The sequence below is a fragment of the Nyctereutes procyonoides genome, unplaced genomic scaffold (assembly GCF_905146905.1).
Source record: "Nyctereutes procyonoides isolate TBG_1078 unplaced genomic scaffold, NYPRO_anot_genome, whole genome shotgun sequence".
Lineage (NCBI taxonomy): Eukaryota > Metazoa > Chordata > Mammalia > Carnivora > Canidae > Nyctereutes > Nyctereutes procyonoides.
This window is the reverse complement of record NW_026575121.1, coordinates 52,657,661-52,665,026: the sequence shown is the minus strand read 5'-3', so window position 1 is coordinate 52,665,026 and position 7,366 is coordinate 52,657,661.

The window sequence follows — 7,366 nt, the reverse complement described above, 5'->3', positions numbered from 1 at the left end:
CTTTAACCCAGACCAAGTGCAATTACCATCAATTGTTTGTGGTGGTATTTTTTCCTGTCTTTTTTTTTTCCATCCGGTATAATAGTGTGATCAACCAAACACTGCAATTTAGATGTAGGGCTCGTTAAAAAGAAGGCTGGGATTTTAATATGTATACCCCACACAAAAGCAAGAGATTTATTGCAGTTGGCACATGGCAGAGGTTAAAATTTCATTGAAAAGATTTTTCAGAGATTAACATAACTACATATATCTTTTTCCTTCGTCCTTTCTCCCAGAATTATAAAATAGAATAGGAAAAAATAAAATACTGAAGGATGACAAAGCTCCTGGTCAACTTGTCAGCTTCATCAATATTATGGATAGATGATGGCCAATTTTATAATAAAGTGCCTGTGGTCTCTGTGTTAGCCCTTTGGATCTTAATTGAGACAGCTGTTTTGTACTATTTGGCAATATTCTCTTCCTTGCTTTTTCTGACATTTCAAATTGTCCAGACTATTTGTGTTTTCTCTTACTAACATTCTAAACTCCCATCCATTCTGCAATAAACTTACTGGGCAAATAAAAAGTGGAAAAAGTGAGCAGATGTTTTATTTTTTACTACTCTACTTAAATCTCTTAAGGAAGTATTTTGCTATTTAAAAGTTAGTCACCTAAATAAATAAATAAATAAATAAATAAATAAATAAATGCTAGTCACCTATATCCATGGGGGAGAAAAAGCATGTCCATGAAATAGCACCAGAAGCTCACAAGCATTAGCATTTCAAATAAGACACAAATTCTTGCAGTCTGGTGACTAGGAAAAAATAACTCTCTTGGTCATTTGTAGGAATACATTTAAACCAAATAATTCTGGTTATAAGGCTGACTGATTCATGAAGTAGTCAGAATGCTAGCAGAGATCGTTGCATATAGGAAGTGACTCATTGACAAAGGATAATTAATTAATATTATGACTAATAGTCAATAATTGGCTAATACATTTTATGGACTCTGCCAATGCAAATAGCTTTATTTTTAACCTGATAACTCCTCTTCACATTAACTCAAATTTGTATTTTGAAATAGTCCTTGATAAAGCCATGAACTGCACCTCCTCTTCACAGTACTTTGATGTTATTTATAAAACAATTAACACGCTCAATCAGTTTTAGATAGGCTATGTCAACATGGGCACAGCCTATGCATTGGACACTTTGTACACACCTTCTAAAACCTGTACTTAGAAAATTAGTCATTTGTCCAATTAGGGTCCAATCCATTTGAAGTTCTATTATGAACATGGGTAATTCTTTACCTAAAAGGGAGCCTATGTCTGATACGAGTCGTCCTTCAACAAACTGTAGACTGAGGCATAAAGTCCACATATCCTTCTGAATCAGTAGCATCTGTCAAAGTCTGACTCTTTGCTGACCGACAGGAAGCCATCACTGAACTACTCAGGAGCAGTGGTGCACAAAGTGGGGCCCTCCGAAGAGGGGTAACAGCATCACCCGGAAACTAGTGAAAAAAGGCAAACGATCAGACTCAGCCCCAGACCTACTGAATAGGAAACACTGGGGGTGAGGACAAGCAATTTGTGTTTAAAAGTCCCCAAGTGATGCTGATACTCAACTGAAGTTTGAGAACCACTGTCCTGGAATGAGATTTCTCTGAATGTGATGGAAGGACCTTGGGCATTAGAATTCCCCAGTGCAAATTCCTAGAGCCTATCCTATCTTGCTGAATTACAATATCCAGTAATCTATGCTTTTCGTAAGTACCCCAGGCCACTGGGTATACCAGGAAGTTTGAGCACCACCTAGCTGGATTTAAATGGGTAAAAGATTTTCCCACAGAAATGCAAAAGGAGGGCATGAATCCAACAACTGGATTAAATGAAAATGTTTCATATTCGAAGGCATTGACCTAAGTCTCTTCTTCTAACCTGGATGCAGGTTGAAAGACCTTCTGCATTGGTTAGTATAGGAACTAAGGTATGCCTTCTCATTGCAGCTCTTAAAAAGTCTTTAGCCAATGAGAAAAGTGACTCTAATTGAAAAGAATAAAGCAGGAAAAAAAACTAACACTTTGGGGTCCCCAGATCATTCTGTAATTAATAGGAGGCTGCAAGTAGGCCAAGAACTAGGCATTTTTTGTAAATCAGATTTGGGTTTGTTTGTTTGTTTTGGGGGGAGGTTTTTGCTTTCCTGCTTGTTTTGTGGTTAGAAATCTTGCTGGTGATAATGCAAACATCCCACAACACTCATCAAACTGCCACATCTTCCATCAGTAACATGAAGACTCTCCTTCTATATCAAAACCGAGGCAGAATTAGTTAAAAACCAAAAAACAAAAAACTTTGCCAATACTAACAAATCACCTCATGGATGAGGAGGAGCAGCAGACATTGAGATGGGGGAAGAGAAGAAAAGGAAGGAAAAAAAGTATAAAGGCGAAAAATGCAAAGACAGAAGCCAGGCTTCATATTAGCCTTAGTAAAAGTCAATCATCTCCCCCTTTATCTTGCTGAATGAAATAAAAATATCTGCAAGAGCATTAACATTTTTCAAGCAAAGATTATAATCATGGCAGCAGCCCCAAAATCCCATCTTTTTCCTCTGAGCTCTCTGAAAATAAAAATCCACAGAAACAAAACAGCACATAATTAAAAAGCTGCACAGTGTAACTGTTGGACAGATCAGGTTTTCCCGGCAACTTCATACATCACGGAGCCTTTATCAAGGCAACACTTGGATTTGGCCAAATTAATCCTTTTTAGCCTTATCATTGTAAATGTATGTGTCTACTCTCCAATACTGCAAACAGCAACAAGAAACAGATGAATCTTTTAGATATTGTAGGAAACTGCTTTCTCACAGACAATGTGATATTTTGGAGAAAGCAAGATGTTTGCAGCAAGAAGGCCTGGGTTCAAATATCTGTTCTCCCATTTAATTGCTATGTTAAGGGGAGCATTTCAGTAAAACCAATCTGCGTTTCAATGTTCCCATATAAAAAGGATCCTTCAGAGGGTTATAGAGCATATCAGATAATGCCTGTGAAAAATTTTTAAGAGTAATGGGTTTTCAGGCCTTTCACTAGATTCTAAGTTCTAATGTTAGCAATTGTGTCTTTTTATCCTTTTCCTTCCAACTTACAGAATAATATATGATTTGTTTAATTGGTAGAATAATTAATTACCTGTTGTCTGATCCTGTAAGTGGGGATCAGAAGTGGCCCCAGAAAACTGGTAGCCAAGTCGACCCAGACCACAGGGTCCAGAGCCAAACCAAGAATGGCAATCATACAAAATGGAGCTACCAGTTAGCACACACCTGTGTCAGAGGTTGAAAGGCGATGGTCCAAAAGGGGATACTAAATCTGTCATCCTGGCCCAATGGGTCAGTGCAAGACCCACAACTCGAGGCAGTATCTAAATACCTAGGAGTAAACAAGCAGACGAATGCAGAACGAGGTAAGAAGGCTTCAACCGTCACAAAGGACAGGACAGAGATGCCCCAGAGGGCCCTTAAATTAATTGGTGGGACACTCATAGACTTGTGTGACTCAGCCTGATCTAAAGTCCTGGTGTCATGGCAGATTGTGGGTTAATCTTTATTTAGCATTATTTAAAGGGGTGAACATAGTGTATTGAAAAAGCATGGGTGAGTTTTAAGCCAGATAGAACCAAGTTCAAATTCAATGCCGCAGTTTGCCAGCTGTGTGACCTTGCATGGCACACAGAGTATTAATTTCCCCCTCTTCCCATAAAATTAGGATCATGTCTTCCTCCCTGTGCTTTTGTGAGCATTAAATGAAATCAGGAGTCATGAAGGACCTGAAAAGATGTCTGACAACTGAGAAACACACAACACATGTTAACTTCCTTCTCCTACCACCATTTCTAAACTTTTCTCTTGACCATATTTCTTATTAGCAATTTATTATCCTTATAAAACTTTTAGTCAGTAAATCCTAATTGAAAAAAATACACTTTAATTTCTTATAGCCTTATTTCAAGATCTGCACCCAATTTTAACCATATCCCTCTCAACCCACAATTCTCTTGATTCTAATCATAAAGGGCAGCAGCAGGATGTTAGAAAATCATTTACTAGAATCCTCAGAAGTAGAGTCTTCCATAAAAGAAAACAACTTGCCCCATGTTGACTACATATGGCTCAATAATTATTCCATAAAACAGAGGTTTTCCCATGAACTAGTACTTGTCTTTCCAGACTGTGAAGCCTTGAGATTGGCCTTCACAGGTGATACACAAGAGATCATGAGAATTGACAAATGCATGTTTAATTTATTCATTTACTCAACACACATTCATTAAGCTCTCACTATATTTTGGATATTTGACTAAATTCTTTGGACACAGCATTGGAACACACACTCTGTCTGCCCTCAGGGTGCCTATAGCTTCATTTATCAGGATGGCTTAGTCCAGCCTGAATAATAAAGAAGCCTTAACATCTCCATGATATAACAAAAGCAAGATGTGTTTTTCACTCACATTAGGATCTAGCAGCTTTTCTTAGCAACTCTCTCAGTAGTGACACATGGATCTGAGTTCCTTCCATTTTTTCATGCCATCAACTTAAACACATGCCTTCCTGGGTCTTTAGAGAAAGAAAAGAGAGGAGATGGTCAGTATACTACCAGCCTAGAAGTGGTTTACACTTTACCCACATCCTACTGGCCAGAATCCAATCAATCACATGGTCCCAACTTACTTATAAGGGAGGCTAAAAATGTAGTTTTTTTTGCGTTTGCCCAAGAAGAAAAAAAAATTACAATGGGATTCAGTGAACATATGAAATTACATTTGACACATCTATTTGCAAGTTGCTATGTTGGATAGTAAGAGATGGATGCGTTCTTTTTTTCCTAGCCCCTTTTCAGGAACTTCTAATCTCACGAATGGTGACAAACACACATACAAAACTGATTAGAGATAGATTTGACATATGTTATTGTAGAGGGTCTCAGCCCTGAAAATATTGAGTTACTAGAGCATATTGATAGAAAAAATGTAATAAAGAAAGGAATAAACTTTTATAAGCAAATAAGAGGAGTTTGCAGGTGAGGAAAATTTGAGAAAAGGAAATGTTCAAGAGATGGCAGGGAGCCCAGTGGTGGCCAGCATAAAAAGCATATGACATGTGATAATTTTTGAAAGAAAGGTCATGGGTCAAATTGAGCAGGGTTTTGGATGTCATGGCTCAGAGTTTGAAATTATCCATATACACAGCACGTAGAAGTAGCAGAAGGTTGTTTCAAGAATGCAGTCAAAAGGCACTGAGGTTCTCAACTGAGAATATTCCCATGCCACTTCTTGATCACATGACCCTTGAAAATGAGTACTATGTCTCAGTCAACTTCTTTTCTTTTTTCTTTTGTGTCTAATATCCCTCCACACTCACCTAGGGCATAGACTACTCATTAGGTAGGTGTTGATTGACAAAATGACTGCCTGAATAAATGTATGACTAAAGACTTTCTGACAACAGTGAACACCATAAGTACACTGATAACTACCCATATGTAGGAGATTCATATACAAGATCGAAGGCGAGGAACAGTAGCAAATGACCCATTGCTTGGGCTTATTTAAGAGTTAGGACCACACATCGCTTGTTCTGCAACGCAAGAGTATGATTTGTAGACCAAGGCCCAAGAAATGGGAACACAAATGCATTCGTCTGTTCTTCCTTTCGCATCCCCTGTGGTGAGAAAGGCCTGCATGCTGGTTGCTGGGGATGCTGAGCTCTAATTGGCCTCCACGGATTTCTGGCTGATTACTCTTAGAGGAGCCAGGTGTTCATTCCATTTCTCCATCCAAATGCATTGATGTGGACAGTTACCTTACCCAGGTTTTAGGGAGGGAATTTTAGGGAAGTAAAAGCACTTTAAAAAGACTGAAGTCCTAAATAATGTATAAAGTACCCATTTTGATGAAAAGTGTTGCCTTCACATAAAAGAGCAAAGGGATGGAAGCAGAACACTGGTTAAAAGATGGTCAAACAGTGTATGTTCTCATTCATTTGGGGAATATGAATAATAGTGAAAGGGAATATAAGGGAAGGGAGAAGAAATGTGTGGGAGATATCAGAAAGGGAGACAGAACATAAAGACTTCTAACTCTGGGAAATGAACTAGGGGTGGTGGAAGGGGAGGAGGGCGGGGGGTGGGGGTGAATGGGTGACGGGCACAGAGGGGGACACTTGACGGGATGAGCACTGGGTGTTATTCTGTATGTTGGTAAGTTGAACACCAATAAAAATTAATTTATTAAAAAAAAAAAGATGGTCAAATTCTAAAGTTTTATTCTCCCTGGCCGAAGAAACACATCCAGATACTTGGCCCATCTGTGATGCAGGCTTCCAATTCCAGCTGATTCTGACAGGTAGCATCCACATCAGCAACAGAACCAATTTCATACCCAAAGCAGCTTCTGCCTTGGGCTTTGTAGTTGTGATTAGCTTCTCTTATTTAGCATCCAGAGGGATTGGCTTGAACCACACTGTAGGGTGACTTAATTAAAGAATTAGATAAACAAAGAAAAGCCTCCCTCTCTGAATCAAGCCAAGTGTCATGAAAAATAAAACAATTAAGCAGAAACAAAGGCACCGATAACGTATTACAGCAGAACAAATTTATACAGAAATGTAATGAGGGTTCATTATTACAAATCAGAAGGCTGACAGGCAGCATGGTGAGCTCACGATGGTTACTTTTATCAGACTTACCTATAATGCAAAAGGGCTGGGAGACCAAAATGCACACTTACTCTGAAACTACATGCCACATCTGTGTCTGCATTGAGATTTAGAGGGTGCTCCCATAAGCAACATCTCATTTAATCATTACGACAGCCTCTCTGAAGTAGGTATTAGCTTCATCTTACAGATAATGAAACAAAGACTTGAGGAGTTTATGTGACTTGCCCAAGTTTGCATAATGATAAAGTAACCACAGGAACTCCAACCTAGACTGCTCATCTCAAGACCCAGGTGCTTCCCATTATGTGACAATTAAATTCTAAACAAACCTGTTCTTGCTTGATGGGCATTATAGATGAGAACCATATTTTCTCATTCAACGGCAAAACCAAATATTCAATGAGCATCAGCTACCTTCGCAACACTGTGTAGGTGATGCGGATAAGATGGCAGGGAAGTTGACACAGTCCTAGATCTCATACAGTACATGTCTCTTCTTAGGGAAAATGCAAATACTTAAAATTTTCTCCCTGTACAACAATTTTAAAAGTTATGCCCAGAAATATTCAGTCTAGGAAATACAACTACCCAACACACACACACACACACACACACACACACACACACACAAAGATTTTCTAGAATTC